The 20,209-nt window shown below is 31.2% G+C and overlaps 2 protein-coding genes across 2 annotated transcripts in view; one reads left to right on the top strand and one right to left on the bottom strand.

Moving 5' to 3' along the window:
• The window catches only part of bru3 (CUGBP Elav-like family member bruno 3), a 220,584-nt gene that overhangs the window by 22,204 nt on the left and 178,171 nt on the right, over positions 1-20,209 (bottom strand). The window lies entirely within an intron of this gene.
• The window catches only part of LOC148283774 (poly(ADP-ribose) glycohydrolase-like), a 138,906-nt gene that overhangs the window by 87,758 nt on the left and 30,939 nt on the right, over positions 1-20,209 (top strand). The gene's annotated exons all lie outside the window — the stretch shown is intronic.

Genomic DNA, 20,209 nt, shown 5'->3' with positions numbered 1-20,209 from the left:
AGGGTTGCTAAACAACGTCTACTTAAAATAAACTTGCCATAAACAAATGATCAATTTAAAATACAACGATAATGAGAAATAAAGGAATAAAATACGTAATCTACAAAAATGTTTACAAGTAAGAATAGGGCGTGCAAAATTGTGCTTTGAAAACTGCGTATTCTACTCACAAACATCGAAAGGCGTTCACGTATAATGAAAGATATTCTTTGAGTTTGTGGTATATTTGATTCTCAATGTGTGAACCAGTAGGAAATCGCTCGAACACAGAGCAGCTGTGAGAGGTAAACTAGTGTAACAAGCAATAGTCAGACCATAAAGCAATAGCCCTCGAGCTCTCCTACCGATTGTCTGTAAACACACTGTACGCAGTCCGACCATCCTGGCGCCGCTTCATCGAGTACGTGTACCGGTATCGGGCACATGGCAGACTTCATCCGCGGGACAAGGAATAGCTGATGGAAACAAACAGTAAAGTTGTGGGGTGATGTTGGCTTCAAACAATAAGGAAACAACTGGAAACAGTAAAATACGTCATGAACTTTAATTATCGATCGTGAGAGTAGTATGTTCAATCACAGTAATTGATGATCACCGTTTCAATCTGTTTTCATTTTAAGTGTTTTATCGGATGGCGAGTTACTTTGATCTCGTCGGTACTAAAACGGATTACCGAGGAAACATTATTCGATTTTTCTGTTTCACCTGACGGTAAAATATTGCCCCGCAAAATCAGTGAGCCACAATAAAATTGCCGAACGTGCAACATCGTGGCGTTGATGGATAGTACCTCTCCGTAGATCGATTGTCTTGACACAACCCTCAGGAGTTGCCAGGGCGGGTGGAGGGGTGGTCGGGGTATGTACCGAATACATCCATTGCTTTGCGCTTCGGCAGATAGAAGAGAATGCTATGCAATTGAGGTTGGATTTAACGATTTCTAATAGCTATCTGGCCTTAGGGATGGGGAGAAAGAATAAAGCCCCTTGTCAAGGCATACGGATCAGATGGAAGTAGGTTCTTTCCCCCTCTCCGGTCCTCCTCCGCCCCCGCCCTCCGCCACCCGCCCTTCCACCGACCCCGGCCACGGTGATTGTAGTTTATCACTGAACTTGATCCTTTATTGAATTTACTCGACGAAGGATATAATACTGGAATTTACTCCGCAGGGCTCGTATTTTAAAATTTAAGAAGATTCCTGGCAGAAGGCGGTAAATAAAATAATAACATTTATTACATGCTTATAAAAAATACTTTTAATTAATTTTTAAATAAGGTTTTATTTTTTTTATAAAAGCTGCATTTAACACATAATGTTAATATAAAATAAAAATAGCCATTAATAAAATACATAATACATTTTAATTTTATAAAATAAAATTGACAACAATGACGAGAAGGCAATGTTTAATTTATTAATTGGGTAGGTTTAACTCATTCATATTTTTAACACGACAGACAATGGTTATTTTAACAATTTGCAATAAAATTATGATTATTTGACAAAGTTTATACTGTTTGTTCTTGGATAATTATTAAGAAAAGAGTTAAGTTTGTTATATCTGTGTGATAAGTGACCTCACGAAGATATGGGTACCTACCTACACTTGGATCTCAACAAACCAACCACCACATATACATATCTCACTTCCTCTACGTTCATACTTCTTCTCTTAAACGCACGCGGATTATTACAACTTTCGACATATTCATTTTAAAGTATTGATTCATTTTGATAATGACACGTCTTTCTCGATCTTCGTCGTTTTATGCATACAGAAACATTTGCATCGAGATATTGTATTTCGGCGCCATTCAGTCTACCTATGCTCTTATTTTTCTGATTGTACTTCTTTACATTAAGGTCGGTATCGGGACTCGGTTGTAAAAGTTGGTCAATTGTCATGTTTTAACACAGTTTGTTTAAACGTTTCAAAACGCTGCTAAATAATATTTCTAATATAAATAAAAACGAATACTGACTAAAAATATTTCGGCAATTTTGATCCTAAGAAAACTTAAATCCTAAACAGCTGCAGTGGGCCGATATTCAGCTGTTCGCGTTTGGTAGGGAGTTGCGGGTAGTAAGTAATATCAAATGTACCTCAGGAGAATTATTGGCTTCATTTCATTTTAATGCCGGATAATGGCGTTCTTTTTGTCTCCTATCCGACCCACGGAACGTAATTTTTGTCTTCGGTCGTTAAATACCGTATAGTTTTTTATCCATGGTTGCAAATCCCGTAATATTCATTGGAAATAGCGTGAAATTACTCCAATTAACAACGAAGATGTCGTTTTGTAAAATGTTTCTAGTGAGCATACTGCACATAAATTTATTATTTATTTATTTATTCAATCCAATATAAAATACAAATACACAATTTACAAATAAAAATGTTTATACAATAGGTACATTCAATATATTTTTTATTTATTTGATGTAGCCACTCCACTGGCCCACAGGCACGTTCCGGAGTGACAGTGTATTATTTATTTTATACGTAATTGTACATACTTTCACATCAATTGTTGTGTGAATAATACAAAAGAATTTAAAAAAATTAAAACATACCCATATCAACAAAACGATAAAGGATTTTCAAGAAACTAAAGTTGTATTCTTTTATATGAAACATATTCCTCCGCTTCCTGTCTAGTCTTTTTAGCAATCCATTTATGGACTTGAGCTTTGAAAATATTACTTTTCATTTTGTTCACCAATATGTCCTTGCTTAAAAAGTTGTAAAGCTTAAGGGCCAGAAAAGTATAAGCAGAAGTATAGTTTTTTGTCTTTGCCTTTTTTAAAGTAAATTTATTTTTCAAAAATATTTATAAAATAGTCTTAAATTAAAGTCCTGCTGAGTTGCATACATACAACTTGTCAGCAGGTTCTTATAAATTACATCGATTTTTACACTTAACCTACATAAACAATAATTTTACTTGAAAAACAATTACATATTACATTATGAAAAATAAAAAAACTATCAATTTTATCTAATATATTGTGTCGTAAATTTGTTGTCCGTCATTATGTCTCTCAGGGTTTTGATGAAAATGTCTTAAAATTGTCTATATGTATATTTGTCTTATGTCTAGTGCTGGAAATTCTGTAAAAAGTCTGTATGTAGAGTATTTGTAAGGTTTTTTGTTGGCTACTAGTCAGGCTTTTTGTGATTTCATTAATGGTTCTTATGTGGTTTTACTTGTTCCTCTCCATCCTATTATTCCGTAACTGATAATCGATTGTGCTAGAGCATAGTATACGTTAATTAAAGTTGTTTTGCTTAGGATGTTTCTAATGTTTTTAAATGAATATATCATTTTTCTTATTTTGGTTGGTGTCTTATCTACGTGTATGTTCCATCTAAAGTAACTATCAATGTGCATACCTAGATATTTTGTATTATCGACCTTTTTCATAGACACTACTACTTTATGAAACTAATTTTCTACAGACACTACTAATTTATGAAACTATTTTTCTTTTCATGGCAGATTTTATTTATGTCTGCTTAGTAGTATAGTTGTTCAGTAGGTTTAGGTTCCTCGCGTTATGTCCAGGTTAAAATTTATGGCATGGTGGTACAAATATTTAAGTACATACAAATATTTTTTTTTTTTTAAAGGCGAGTTCATAGTTTATCTATACTGGCTTCTGAAGAAAAAGAATTGTATCTTTCTCTTAAAAGAATGAATCTAAATACATTAAAATTTGAAAACGAAGGTAGTTCATTATGCATCATTGAATTTATACAAATATTTGTATTCAGATAATATTTACAACACAAAGTTTTATATAAATATGCAGTGGCCTCTAGTTAGCTCAATTTTCATCTAACACGACTCAGACCGTTCAAAGATGAAGATTAGTTGCGGATAAATGTACGGAGAAAACTGTATCAATTTTAAAATTAAGAGTCGTTTAATGTCATTCGCGAGTTAACTATGTATTATATTTGATTAATTGTAATATGGACGCGTGTAACATCAGTGACAAAAGAAAAAAACAAGGAAGTGAATGGGAAACATTAAACAAATAGTCCCGGATAAAACATTTGGACCCTCGTTGGCGGGTCGAAAGTTTCCCATAGTAATTTATTGTTAGCCGAGTACCTATTTTCCAATCTCCCTTTAAAGTGTTGAACAAGCGATGACAGGCCACGTGACGTTCGCCGGTTTTATGGGAGTAGCTTTGGGACGATTCTGGGTGATTACCGTCAAACCTGCTTGATCGAGTTTTCACAATCGAAATGGAGCGGTGCTTTAGGGGCGCAAATTGAATTGTAGACCCGAAGGTGAACCAATAGCAGGAATGTAAATGAAATGAAGGCATCCGAGAGATAAGTTAGTCAAATTGAGCACCTGTAGGTTGAAAGTGTCGCCGGGATGGATAGGCCCCGGGGAGGGCGATTATATTACAGTTCAAAAATAGGTCTCCGAATACTCGAATTAATCATTAAACTACACAATGTGTCAAACGCCCTGGAATAATTATCCAACCGAATTCAAGAGCAAATTATGAAAGTTGGTGATAAAAATATGATCCTTTAAGCCTGGAAATATTTTTGGTAGGCCTCTATATGATGATTTAAATACTCGATGATAAATTCCTCAGATATTTCAACAAAGACGGGATAGAAGGTCCAAAAATTTGTAAGCACGGTGACTTTTTAAAATTGATTTAAATGGTATATTATGATTTGTATGGGGTTGCGGTCCCGCGGTAGCTTGGCGGACTTCCGGTCAGAAATCCGAGGTTCGATTTCCACTCTACTACTATTACGACTAATAAATAATCATTTAAAAAGGGCACCAACATTTTGAAAACAACGCTTTATCACTGCCCACAATTAAATATCCACATTTCTTCAATTCTTAAGTATATGTTTTTTGTGAAGTAATATGAGCATTATCGACAAAATAAAGAAAAGTAATCGGCGTTGGTTTGGATTTGTATAGCGAATGAACAGCAAATGTACGGTTAAAAAGATTTACGATACAAATGTTGCTGGAAATCGAAGAAGACTGAGAAAGACATGGCATGACCAAATCCAACATATATTTGAGGATGGACAAGTCAAAAGTCGGAATAACCGACGCGCTTGCATGAGAATACGTATAATTGTATGAAAGCGAGATCTGTATGCAAAGTCAGAGTAATATAGCGTTCTATTCTCTCTGCACCCTTACTGTGAAACGGCGTGATGGTTTTTTTTGTGAAGTAATAGACCTGTTATTGTATATTTATTGATGAATGATATTTTTCTCAGAAAAAATAAAAGTACCTGTTTTATATTGTTTTATCAGTCACATAGTATCGTATGAAAGTATTTTAATTAAACTAGTTATGAGTAGAATCATTAAGTTGAAATATTAATCATTGTTTTTTAGATCTATAAATATCAACGGTAGAAAAGCAAAATTTAATAAGCGACATCTAGCAATTTTACAAAAGAGAATGAAAGTTTTTTTGTTTTTTTTTTTTAAATGATTAAAAATCTCACATATACCTAAACATATCTTATATATCATTACTACAATAAAAAATCTCATATATTGGCGTGACTCGTACATTATTAAATATAAAAATACAATCAGAATTTTTTTACGCATAAAAAAAAAATGAATAGGATCTTCTGTTGAGTTGGCTACATGTCGCATAGTAAATTAAGCCTTTCCGCCGTCAATATAATATGGCTAGTGGTAAAAATATTTTTCTATAATTGTACTCGTATCCGGATATACGCGAATCGAAGTCTTTTGAATATAAGTTATTGTAGCTGTATAGTTCAAAGTCTGCGAAACCCGTAGGAGAATGCAGTGGAGAAATTACACGACCCACTGACCTTAGCAATAAGGGCGGATTAAGTAACGCTCGCTTTGAAGGCTCTAGTCGTCTATAGACGGTGAACCTAAAGCTGACATTTCAAACAACTCTATGTCAAATGTTCACTCACTGGTTCACGATGATTCAGCGGCTGAGCATTTTGGTCGGCTGGTTATGAAAGAATTTAATAAGGAACACATTTTATATATTGGTCTAGGGCAGTGGTCGGCAAATTTATTAGTCACGAGAGCCAAAGATCAGCAGTACAACAATAAAGATGTCCTTTGAGAGCCAAATTTTGTTTCGTCATACAACGTTTCTTATTAATAAGGTACTTGTATAAGCCGCAATAAATATGTACATAACCACTTACCGACATTTCTATGTCTATCGATTTCGAGATGTACCCGTTTTTTTTTCAGGACACCAATTAAACCAACATGCAAAACCCTTCACCATTGTTGTTGCAGAAAAATTGTAAAACCAACATTCCATGCATTTAACAGGCAACCCTCACATGCACTGATTAGGTTATAAAACTGTTTGGTGTTGTGGGAAAAATAGTCCAAAAAAAAGGGAGGGGATAAAGGGAGAGGCGTGAGTTTAATAGGTATAGGGTGACCATTATAATGGAACGTCATCGAATGGGCTGCATTGAATGGTTGTTTGATTATTGATCAAAGGAACATTATTTTTTAAAGCCTTCTTAATGTGAAATATTTCCATATTATTGACTTGTTGAATTGTATGTAAGATTTTAACTCCTGTATCTCTTTTAAAGTCATGATAAAAATTGATTAGGAGATTTGCGAATTTGGGGAAATCGTTATTGTAAAGATACCTCATGTGTTCTTTAACACGAATATAAACATTTTTTGATGTTCTTCCAACGTATACTGAAGGACAAGAATTGCATTTTAATTGAAAAATTAAAAAAATAATACAAAAATCTTCGGATTCGTTAAAACTAACTAAAAGGTTCGATGATAAAGAGTTTTTGCCATAATTTTCTTTACAATCTTGATCGTTAAAACAAATATTCTGGAAATGTCTGCGCACAAAGCGTTTCTTAATGAATAAGACAACGGTAAACGACTAGCTTGTGATTCATTTTTGCCTTAAAAATTAAAAAAAACTTTCACTCCGATCATATTTTACTTTTTGTCCCATCTTTTGAAATTGAAATTTTTTTATCGAGTTTAATATGTTGTTTCTCAATGCATTTAATGACGGCATTTGCGATATCCTCGCCACGCGTTGGACCTCTCAGTAACAATACTCCTTAAAGTCCTTATTTCGAATCCATGTACGAAATAAATCGGATAAAAGGTGAAAGAGTAGCTAAAGAGCCGCATGCGGCTTTTTATTTATTTTTTTATTTTTATAAATAAGTTGCTTTATTATTTACCTTGCTTATAATATACAAGGTTTGTATTTCAAAAGTGGATTTTTTTGCAATTAAATTTCTTTAAATTTATCTAAACTGTTGGGATCAGGAGGGATATACTAATGTGGGCCAATCAGGAACTTCTCAGCATTTGCTCATGTGGAGAGGAAACCACTCAAAACTCTTCAAGAGAAGCCGGCCTGTTGGCAGTAGTCAACAGGCCTTCCGTTCCACTAGAGGAGTGTTCGGCATTTTCTTTCGCATGCGGCTCGCGAGCCATGGTTTACTGACCACCGGTCTAGGGGATAGAGTACTTTTTAAGAACCAGGCATTTCATTTTACTGTCGAGTAAGTAGGGAAAGGACACAATGTATTACATAAGTAAATTCGCGTATACTCGTATATAGATGATATTAAACATCGATAAGCATACCAAGTACGTTCACGGAAATCTTAGTTTCCTCACTAGAATTATATTATCAGGTTACTTTGTATTTCTGAGCATGGAATGTTTATTCCATATTGATCTATTTATTTATGCTTTGTTTAAGTTAGCTCGAAGCATTTACACATTACAGTAAAGACGGAAAACATTTTAGAGAAGTGTAAGGGGGTATTTCACTGTCTCCGTGTAAATCCCGATTAACAAAATGTAAGTTCACTACCCGATTTAAACGATATTTTCCACCGACCGATTTCACCATTCAAATAATGCTAAATCAATATTTCGACTTGTTAATCATTTGGACATTCGTCTGGCAACACATGCGCAGAAAGCCATGACTGTAAAAATCTATCTATTTGCTGTCAGAAATCACGCATCTTTCGAAATCTACATTCCCACGCACACCTTACAACTCAGTCATTCCTCAGTTGTTTAGTTTATTTCGTTAGTTTTCGTAAGTTATAGATATATCGCAGTCTTTTACATATTACTGAAAATTTTAATCAATAATTCAGGTGACTTTTTATGGCGTTTAGGTTAATGTATCTATGGTATTTCTTTCGTCGCTCGCTTTAGTATTAATAGTAATTATTTTTCTGTTTTAGTATTTTCTCTTTAGCTTTTCCAATTTCTCAATATGAAATATATTAATAATCATAGCCTTTTTTTAAGTTTCGTTCATTTCAGTTTTATATTTCAGTACGCATTAGAAAGGAACAAATTTGACCAGGAATGAATGTTATAAGTTGATTACTGACCGTTGTTAACTGTCAAAACACGAAATACAACTCGGCTAAGTTACGAAATCGTGTGGAGATAACATTTCCTTATACAAGCTCTAATGTAGTTTATTTGTATTTTGTTGATAATAAACCGACCTATTTTAACGTAGAATCTTGAATTCTCACATAATTATTTTGATTATAAACGGTTTTCACGGCTGTAAAAATTTGAGCAGAGCTGTCATAACGAACGCGAGCGACGTCATTTTAAAATGTACTTTAAACAAAGGAAATACCCCTAGCTTACTTAAACGACGAATTAAACGAGATTTACAATTTTTTTTCGCGGTAATCGGTATTTTGTGAAATCAATTTTTAAACTTACATGCAATTTAGCAGGACATATAAGCTACTCAGGTTTTACAAGGAGATGGTGAAATATCCTCTGAATGTTTAACCCCTAAATGTTTTAATGTGGTAGTGGCTGGTTTGTACATTTTTATTAAATTTAAAAAAAAATATTCCGGTAAAAGGGTGAATGGTGCAAAGCCAATTCCACCAGGTAAAAAAAGTTTTTTTTTGCATATTTAATTACTTCATTAATTTATAAAGTTTAACATAAACAACGGAAATGTAGAACACTTTAAGAACATGGTTTATACAATCACAAGGCTTAATGACCTGTTATTGAATGGTTTAACGTTATACACCATGTAGCATTCACCATTTTGCCTACGTTTGAACATCTATATTTCTTCAATTATTCCATATGTCGATTTAGTGAAGTAAACGTGCTCTCCGCCATTGTTGTAATTTGTAAATTCTAATAACTTCCTAGAGGGTCCAGTCTTTTGTCGACAAACATTTTAAAACACTCAAAATACTGTTCTTCAAAACAATTTAGTTTAACAAATAATTACTTCACATTTATTTAAAACGATATTTTCAAAATTTGTTTAAATGTTTTGGGGGTCATTTTTTTTATATTTCTACAGGCACCAATAAGTTTTGGATACAATTATTTTTATAACTACATTTTTTTACGCATTACTATTTTTATCCCTATACTTAACCCCTTAATTATTTTATGCATAAAAATAAAGTCTTTAAGTTTTATTTGTTCTCTTTATTCTGGTATGTATATTAATTTCTTATTTGTAATAAGATAATCAATTATATTTTCCTAAAAAAAATAAACATAAGAAAAATTATTTGATACGCTTCCACTTATTATTTATTTAATTAATAATTTTAAAGCGCTTTTACAATCCAACTGGAAACTTTAGATGTCTAAGGACTTTGTCATGTTTAAAGATACTTGACAGACGGCGAAAGCGCCAATTAGCCGAACAAATGACAAGGTACCATGTGTCAGTTTTTAAAAAAAAATTGTCTCAATTAATAAAATTCAAAGTACGAATGAAAAAAACATTAGAACATGAATTGAATCTAATTAGAAAAATCATTATGTACACACTTTCACTAGTTTTATACAGATTCCCTGGTATTAAATGTGTACCTATACTTATGTATGCAATAAATTTATAAAATAATATAAAACAAATATATTACAGAAGCACTTAGTGCCAGTTGCATAAAAAAAGTTAAATTAATGTTGCGTTTTTGTCAAAATGAGTAGTGTTATTTTACTTTTTTCGTGCGAGCTCTTTTGCCCATTTTGACAAAAACGCAACAATTATTTTACTTCAAACTTTATTTATTTATTGACTTGGTGTTTTTTTGTAAAACTTCATAAATAAATACTACAGCCAATCGCTGTTTTAGTCTGCTTAAAATCGTATATTTTATTTTTCAACACGAGAACAAAAAATTAGACGATCGTTTCGCCTTGTTAGGTCATTTTCAAACAAATGTTCGTTGGTTCAAACACAAATTTACTGTATACATTTATTGCAACAGAGACGAAAATCATTTTTAAGAAAAGAATATGGAAGTCTAGGCATTTACAGGGCTTATGAGCTGTCATTAGCTGGTTTAAGTGGCCACTTTACACACTGTGTAACATTCACCATTTTGCCCTTGTTTAAACAATCATCTTTCCTCAACTGTTCTATCTCGTGACTTTTGTGAAGTAAAAGAGCTAAAACTTTTATCTCGTAAGTGCGATTCACCTGGATGAACCAATTCACCTTCTAGGCAACGTCTGAAAACAATTTTCCAATTTTAATCATTCTTACATCAGTTAAATCAAACAACAATGTTTTGAGTATGTCCAAATGTTTGTAGACATGCTGGATATCCTTCCTAGGGAGTTATTAATGGTTTAAAAATAATATACACTATTTAAAGTAGAGTCAATCAATGTATAATTTTAATATAAAATTTTTACTTTTTTTATGCAACTGGTCCTTACACCTGTATTTATTTATATAAGTTACTAATGTTTTAAAGATATTTAATACGTGTACCTATCATCTTTTTTCAAAAAAAATATATATTCAAGTCCTGGATGTCACAAAAAGTTGAATTAAAGAAGAGTTGTTGATATAATTAGGTTCACGAAGATCAGGAAGTTGTACTTGATTTCAAAGTTTACGTATTGTTTGTATTTACATTTATTTCAACCACTGTCGTTTTTGAATAATAACTCGTAAGCGCTTGACCACTCCCTCGGCATGGAAGGAAGAGTAGAGAGGGGATATATGGAGGGGGGAGAGAAAGGAGAGGGGATTCCTCATCCCCTCTCCTGTTGCGTTTGCCCATTCGGTTCACGTAACTAAAGGCCGTAGAAACGCGTCCAACGGAATATGGGCCAGAGGGGATGAAAACACCCCGTTTTAAGGCGAAGGCTTTGATTTGAAGCTTTTCGTGAGTGCTTTTTTAACAATGTTCTCAGAACAAAGATAACACCCCACCGAAATAAGGGTAGGTGCATTATGGCTAATAATAAACATCTTAAATTTTCTTTACGAAAGCGATAAATTATGTTTAGTTTATGAGTATTGTTTTAAAAGTAGGTATTATTGACTTTAAAGTCCACCTTTTGATTTAATATTAATATGAAAAATGATAAGAATTTTTTACACGGCAAAGTATTTTTATTTTTTTGACTTTATAAACAATAAAAAAAATAATGTGACCTCACTAGAGTTACCTGTGCCGAAGACATTTAACTGTAGTATTACATTATTTGCTAAGCAATTTGATAAATTTTTCTAATTATAAAGTATTTTTTCAAAATTGCTTAATGTATAAATGAATGAAAATGTAAAACAAAAAGTATAAAGAATGACAAGAATTTTAATTAATTTAAGAAGTGACATGGTAACTTAAGTAATTCATTTTCTTAGTAAAGATTCATATAAAGACAGCGTTAACATTAATAAATATACTATAATATAAACGACTGTAATTTTATCAACTAATTAAAGAAAAGAAAAAAACACAAAATCGTCGGATCGCAGAACGAAGACGGATGGGTGAAAAATGCGACATTGACTTTTTTTACATATTTGTTATTAGAATAGTCAAGTTTAGGCCTTTTTTTACATGTTTAAAAAATATACGTGTTACTAATATAAGAATCAAAAAGTATAGTTTTGGACTTATCAAGTTGTGACATAACGTATTAAAAAAAATAATTAAACCGGTATCACGTGAATAAAATCACATGCGTCGTTGTTCTACAATCCCGACAAAATACTGATTATTCATTGATTTTAGAAATAAAAATTAATAAGTCTGATACAATTTTGAAAAGAAAATTGTTAATACAATAAAAAGGTCATAATTTAAAAGACAATTATTATTTATCTTGACGATGGGTATATACATTGAAACTGTCTACCGGTTAATAAATAATCACGAATTCAGTTGAGTAAATTCAGTATCGAAATAAACTATTCAGTCGTTTGAGCAATGAACCAGGTACTGAAATTATACAATAAACTACCAGACAAAACTAAACAAAAGACTCAGACAAACTTTTCAAAAGATGTAAAAAATATTATTTTGAACAACAGAGTATATGAATGAAAAATGTTTATGTAATTTTTGTAAAAATAATGTAATAATCCGTAAGGGTTTATAAATAAATTTTCTAATTGAAAAAAATAAAATAGTAAACAATTCTTTAGTTGTTTAAGGTATGCCGTATAAAAATTGAAAATTTACCCTGTTTGCTTCAAATTAAACAAATAAAAAAAAAAGAAAGACAAACATAATAATATTTTGGCGTCTGTTTTCAAAACATGATAAATTAATTTACTCGACAAAAGAACACTTAGCAATATTGAACAATTTATATTAATTACTAAATTATTTGCAGTTCTGATACTTCACAAAACCAGTACGTAATCAAAAGTTTCTCTAAAAGTAAATACTGTTTAACTTAAGTAATTCTTATTCGATTTCTACATAATTAATGACTAAATATGTTTTTTTAGTAAAAGCTTTTTTGGAAAATTCCCAATTATAATGAATTTCTGTATAATATATTAATTTCACACCTTATCTTATTATTAGAAACAATTTTGTTTAGATATTTACTTTTAATAATTATATTGGGCACCTGTTATCACAAATTTACCAATTGCTGACCACGTGTATGTTAACCACCATAATATAGAAGAAAAATATTATTAATAATGATTTTTGACCATTTTATTAACGCAATTCTTAAGATGACTATAATATTAGAAATGTTATTTTTAATTCTTAATTTCAAGTATAATTTTAATTCAGAAGAATTTGCATTTTTTATCAGGAAAACAAAAATAAGTTAGTTTTGTACAGAAAGTTAAGATGTTCTTACCAATGCACTTCGTCGTAAAGGATGAGAGAAAAATATGTTAGTAACAGGATATTCGAGTTTTTGATACTTTTGTTTCTTCTTTGTAAATAAGCTTACATTATAGGGAACAGTAAGGTTATATTTACTTAAAAGTTACTTTGTTGAATCTTTATGATAAAAAATATGTGCGTTTATTTTTACTTTTATTGAAGCAAGGAAAATAGAAATAAAAAAAATAAAGATCATTGGTGGTCATATGTAATTAAATTTATATGGTACTTAATTTAACTCTAGCGTCATTTCAATCACAAATGTATGATGAGTAAAATTGGAAAAAAAAAATATTTGATTTAATTTTTTTTTTAATAAAATTAATTTTTATCCAATACACAATTTAAAATACTTAATTAGTAGTAAAATACGGTAAAATATAATTTTCAATTGATTTTGAAAAACGAGTTTATAACATTATTTCGCAAAACATTCGTAGGTTTTACCACGAGGCTTTACTGACAAATTAAACACGAGGCTTTACTGACAAAATGCATTAAACCATTAAAACAAGTTCCGATAATCGATGATCGCATTCAAAGCTTTTTTATTCTTTCAACGTATTTTTTCTCCAACAATTTTCTTTTCTTTTTTTTTTTAACTTTGAAAGAGTAATCTTTATTCTAGCCATAGCATTATAATTTGAAATCAACATCTTGCATCTGTATTAAAAATATTTGAAATATATAAAGACTGTTGACTTAATGCATTCTGTCCGTATAGCCTCGTTATATTTTCTAAATGTAGCCGGGTTGTAATACTTGTGACTTTTTTCTAAGTACCCAAGTTTAACGTGCTGGTTTTGAAGTTTCGGGATTTATGTATTTTGGCGTTTACGATTTTCTGTCTATTCTTTGTATGGTGGTAACGGCGTTAACATTTCAATGAGGCCATTCCACAGGTGGTCAGTTATTGCAACCGTCCCGTTTACTCCTAAAGCTCTGTCTTTGTTTAACCAAAGTTGTATATAAAGCGTGAAATGTTTCGGCTAGTACCGTGGCACTTGACAGAAAACGGAAAATATAAATTTAAAATTAAAAAATATATCAACTGTTCGAAGAACAGAGTACAGCGACGTGAAATAAGAAAATTGTCATTGACGCTCTTTGAAATAAATGCTTTTAATATTTCGTGTTTGCCTTCAGGCGCCCTGATGCCGTCGTCGTATAAATATTTTACGAAGTAAATAAGGTTGTATCTCGTCCCTGATTGGATGATACGGTGAATGCGCCTTGGTAAAAAAATATCCGCATAACGTAAAAAAGAACGTGGAAAATGAGTATCTACCGGGAGTTTCTTGTTTATGAGAAACAAGAGTGCCTTAAAATTTGCGGATTTAATATTTGATGAGTAATGGAAGAGAGGGTAGCGGAAGAAGACAGTTTCCGCTGAGTCACGGAAGGTGAACCTTCATTTCCAAACGTCGAGGGAATGCAGCGTGGCGGGGAATTCAATTTATCTGCCGCTACACTTTCGGAATTTTCCTCAAATGCGATGTGATCTGACGCGAGATAAAGCATAACGCGAGGGTTAGGCGGAGAGGCGGTGGCGCCGCGATACAAAGGGAGGCACAATGCAAAGGGACCGGGACGTTTTATCCGCAGTAGTTAGTCGTACTTGGCTGCCCGCGAGCTCCTCCTGACTACTTCGCCCGCAAATTACCCGCGCACCGGAGTAAGCATTCAATAATGACATTTTTGTACGTCAGATAACATCAGTAATGGGGGTGATGGAGAGATAACGCGAGGTAGGACCAGAGAGAGGGTAAAGAGAACTACTTAAGACGGTCGCCAAATTCAAGTATTTACGAATACGTATTTCTGTGGTATGCTGCCCTTGGTTCGTGGTCAAAACACAGTTTCTCAATTGTTTCACATTGCAATCATAAGTATTCGTTGGTAAAATGCTATTTTATGATTATTGAAGCTTAAACCATCAAAATGTTTGTAGTATTCATTCAAATCCGTTTGCTTTAGGGTAATTTTTGAATGTCTGTCCATATAAACTTCCGGATTTACCGATTTAACGTACCTTAAAAAAAGTTCACTGCTCCAAATTTATAAAAAAAACACTATTTTACAGCAAATGATATATGTGACCTGTAAATATTGTGTTCATTTACAAAAAGTAGTAAAATATACTTTGAATAAACGTGAGAATTATTATTATTTCGATTTTCTGTCAGGAGACAAGGTTAATAAATGCAATAAAGTTTGATGCGAGTTTTTCTAAAATAATGAAGGTGCCTTTTCAAATTAGGGTTGTAAACATGTGTATTGCCGTAAATATCTCGTGTTTTCGCCGCATTTTTAGGACCCATTAAGTTAAAGACACCTGAGTTACTATGCTAACCATAGTCTTCTGTTTAAGGATACAGGGGTTAGTTCTTCCCCTGCAAGTTAATTACAATATCTTGTACATACGTTGCTGATGTTTTGTAATATAAAGTACGAAATTAAATAAAAGGTTTTTAAGTAATAATCCAAAATTTCAAATAAATCTAATAATTTATGTTATGTACAGCGCGACCGAATGTTTAGTAACCCCATGTCAATGCGTTACTGAAATAACGTTTTCAAATAAAATATTATAATATATTTGAAGACGAAAAAAAAATAGTGGCCAATAAAAACAAGTATTTGAGAATGTGATCAATATTGGATTTTTAAAAACTACTACTACTACTACTACTACCATCACGCTATTTCCCCGTAGGGGTAGGCAGAGAGAATGGACCGCCACACATGTCTATCCTGGCATACAATCCTAGCCTCTTCCACATTCATACATCTTGACATACATGCCCTTCGGTTTTGTCTGCTTTTGACATGGCCAGATTTAAGATTTTGGTTTATCTGATCATGCCACGTCTTCCTTGGTCGTCCTCGTCTAACGTTGCCGTTCATTTTTGCCATATATACTTGTTTTACCATTCTCTCGTCGTCCATTCCTTCTACGGGACCAAACCATCTCAGAGACCCTTTCTTAATCGTATCAATTATACTTGTCTCAGATTTACACTCTCGCCTGATTTCATCATTCGTAACCCTGTCATACATTGATTTCTCACACATTCGTTCAAGAGATCGCATTTCAACCGCGTTCACTCGGCTTTCATCCTTCCTCTGCCAGTTCCATGTTTCACTTCCATACATAAGTGTTGGGACTTAAACTCCGTTGTGCACTGCCAGTTTAGCTTCGATTGACATATTTTTATTAGAAATTACTGTGCTTAGTGCTCTGTTCATTTTGTTGCCCGCATTCACTCTTCCTTCAACATCTTTAAAAATAAATTCTTAATATTATTTAAAAAATATATGGTACGCATTGTTGGATTAAAAAAAAAAACATATGACGCATAAGCTGAAAGGCCAACAGGGATTTTAAGATAATTCTCAGCAGCACAGCCGTGTATAATAACAACAGAGTACCCTATATGCATTTTTAATGATCCTCTGAAGGTCTGAAGAGAGGGAAACTTCTTATCCCTATGGAAAGCCTTTATGTTGGTGAGGAAAGATGAACATTTGCTTGAAATACCTGTGATAAACCATAATATCCTATACATTCAAGAGATGAAACATTTTACATCTCTCGCAACGCCCTTGATTTGAAATGAAGATTTAAAAATATTTTTTGCAAACTGATTATTTACATAAGTAAAACGGTTGCAGTTTAAAATGACAATATTTTGAAAAAAAAAATGCGTCCTCATAATAAAATTTAACAATATTTGGTTCTAGACTTGCTAGTAATCAAATATGATTTCATTTTTCTACTAGAAGTCACTTACGTTTAATAAATAGACACGCTTTGCGTATACTAGCTACATCTAAAATAATGCGTTGTCCTCAAAAAGAATAAAAAATAGCATATCACGATACACATGCAATCATACATGTTAGTAAAGATATAAATATTTCCTTACTTCTTATTAATTTTTCTGTAAACCGTTATCATAGATAAGAAATTGCTGGTAGCTGTCAAAATTCTGAAAAAACTTACTTTAAAATATGACTAATCATCTACTTATGTCTTAAATTGCATTGTATTTACAAATGAAATGATTGTATTGTTTTTATATTTTTTAACTTTTGTACATTGCTAAACGGCAGTTTTCCCAATCAATTTATTTATTTATGACTGGGGTGTCCCGTGCCGAGGGAAACATTGTTAATATAAAATGTATTTTTTATCACTGAGGTATAATTAAATAGAGATAATGCTTCATAGAGCGATAGGTTTAAATTGTGTTCTAAAAATAAACATTAACAAGCGAAGTAGAGTAAAAATACTAATGGTGTATGCCAGTTTACTGAGAATACAAAGCTGTATGTAACGCCCTTTACTTGCTTTTGAAGAAAAAAAAAGATAAGTTCCGGAACCTCAGTTGCATGAAACACAAGACGGGTGCTTAGCGCCACGCCACATCTAGTATTTACATAAATATAAATATTATATCAAAGTTATTTATATCAAAAATCAATTTTACTTCAAAGTACAAAATAAAAATGAATTTAGAAGAATAAGAAAGAAAAGAAAAAAACTTCTTGAAATATTAGTAAAAAACATAGAGATCATACATACAGTACATACATATAATTAAATAAAATTCATTGACTTGGTTCAATGTTTAAAAATATTATTATCTACTATTTTACTCTTTAATAATTAACGTGTGTTGAATTTTATTTTTACATTATATGTAAAAGGCAATCTATACTTTTCATGTTAAATTAATTAATAAACATTAGCTTAAATTGGAAAACAAGCTTAGAAAACACCCTAAAACGACGCCTTTGTCGACAAGTAAATGTTTTAATTTTCAAAATACTTTTAAAATTAGTGCAGTTTTATTATTTCTTAATAGAAACTGATTTGTTTTCAATATAACCTCTCAATATCAAAATCGCTAGAAATACTAAAATTTGAAAGTAAAAAAATGCTGAAAGTATACAGTGCCATGGAATAAAATGTTAGACCAGTAATTGTAATACAAATTAATAAATAATAAAATTGATTCCCCTAATCTACTTGAAAGACTTCCATTCCGTGTGCCATCTAGACCAACAAGACAAAGTCTTATGTTTTATACAGATAAGGCGTCAACAAACTGTTTGAAACAATCTACCATACCTAAAATATGCGACCATTATAAAAATAGATTTACCGAGGCTGATATTTTTTATGACAATGTATGTAAATTAGGTCAAAAATCATAGAAATTTTGAGAGAAGTAGATATTTAACTAATTTTTATTTTCTTTTCTTTTAAACATATTTTTTCTTTTCTTTTAAACATATTTTTTCTTTTCTTTTATTTTACATTAGTTATATTTAACATAATTTCAATTATTCTATTAAGTGTAACAAATTTTTTTGGTGTGCGCATGAGTGTCTTAATATACACACTTAATTTACAAATGAATTGTAAATATTTGTGTACATACTGTTTGTTTACCCAATCAAATAAATAAATAAATAATATAAACATGATCACAATACCAGAGAAAAGGTACAAATGGCCAAGTCAAACAATTAAATTTTGTATAAGGTAGTAAAAAAATATTATGTAATGGGAAAAACCGTTAATGAAGTAAAAAACTCAAAATTCAAATAAAAGGTTAAGAAATATGTGTTGAACAACTTATGAATTCAATAAATGTAGGTACATTGTTATTATAAGAGAACACATAATAATTTATTTTTATATTAACTATTTCAAGATTCAAAATTAAACACATAAAATAAATATTATACTGCGAAATATATTTAGTAAATATGTTGAATATTTCATTAATATTTTGAAAGATATCCTATTTCTTTTCTAGTTTGAGCCTCAATAAATAATTTGACCTCTGCTAGCAACTGGCTTGTCAGAGCTGAAGAAGTTAAGCCTTAATGCCAGCAGATTTGAATCCTTACTTCAATGACAATTCAATTTCCGTTTCTTGGAAAGTTCAAAGCTTTGGTATTTCATAAACCCATAAATATGGATTACGTATATATGTACATACGTAGGAAAATGATTAGTGGAAGGAAGGGTAGTGAAAAATAATAAGATTTGATATTATTAAAATAGTGGCAATTGAAAACATGTTAGCAAACTAAAATTTTTATGTATCTAAGGAATAATTAATAATAATAATAATAAAGTTATTCAAAAGGAAATAAAGATTTATCTGCAAATGAAAATACTTAAGTTAAAAACGAAAATGTTTCAGTGAAATATAAAAGTAATATTTTAAAACAAATTACAACAGAGCTGGAGAACATCTTAAAAACGGAAGTTATTTTAAAAAGTTAGAAGTTATATTTGGCTGTAATCTAAATTTAATTATTATTGATATTATTATTTTTATTATAATTATTTTGAAGATAAATAATAATTAATATGCAGTTTAATGATAATTTGATTTATGTTAATATAAGGATATCTATGATTATGGATGTTCTATTTCATGATACCACAAATAAGATAAAAAATAAATAAATTATGTATTCTTAAATAAACTCTCCGAAACTGAAATATTTTTTTTTATTGTATTAATTCAATGTTGATTGTAATATTCAGTTTTTTTTTTAATACCTAGATTTACGGATACAAAAGATAATTTTATTTTTAGGGAGATTATTTCCGGTACTTTTTATTTATTCTAAAAATTTGCATTTCAATATTAAAATTTAGGTTTGTACTGCAGAAATATGATAAATGAAAAAAAAACACTGTCACACATTTATTAACTACGCCTGTACCATCAAACAGAGATTTGTTCCCCAGAGAAATTCCAATGTTTCTTATTATGCATAATCCCATTCAGTCTTTGTCGACTTATTTTTTGCCATCAAAGGGTTAATCATTTTTTTTTTCAATAGTGGATTTTATTACTTAATTGACGTTTTATTTCATGTAAATACGTAGGTCTACTTTTTTATTTAACATCAGACTTAAAAAAATGCTATAAAATATTATTTAGCATATGGCTATTCTGGGTTCGATTTCCAATGAGAAATTTAAA

This window comes from Micrasema longulum, unplaced genomic scaffold (genome assembly GCF_059751315.1).
Source record: "Micrasema longulum isolate JH-2025_06_02 unplaced genomic scaffold, ASM5975131v1 h1tg000198l, whole genome shotgun sequence".
NCBI classification, from domain to species: domain Eukaryota; kingdom Metazoa; phylum Arthropoda; class Insecta; order Trichoptera; family Brachycentridae; genus Micrasema; species Micrasema longulum.
Note: the sequence above shows the minus strand (reverse complement) of the source record. Positions and strands in the feature narration are given on the sequence as shown.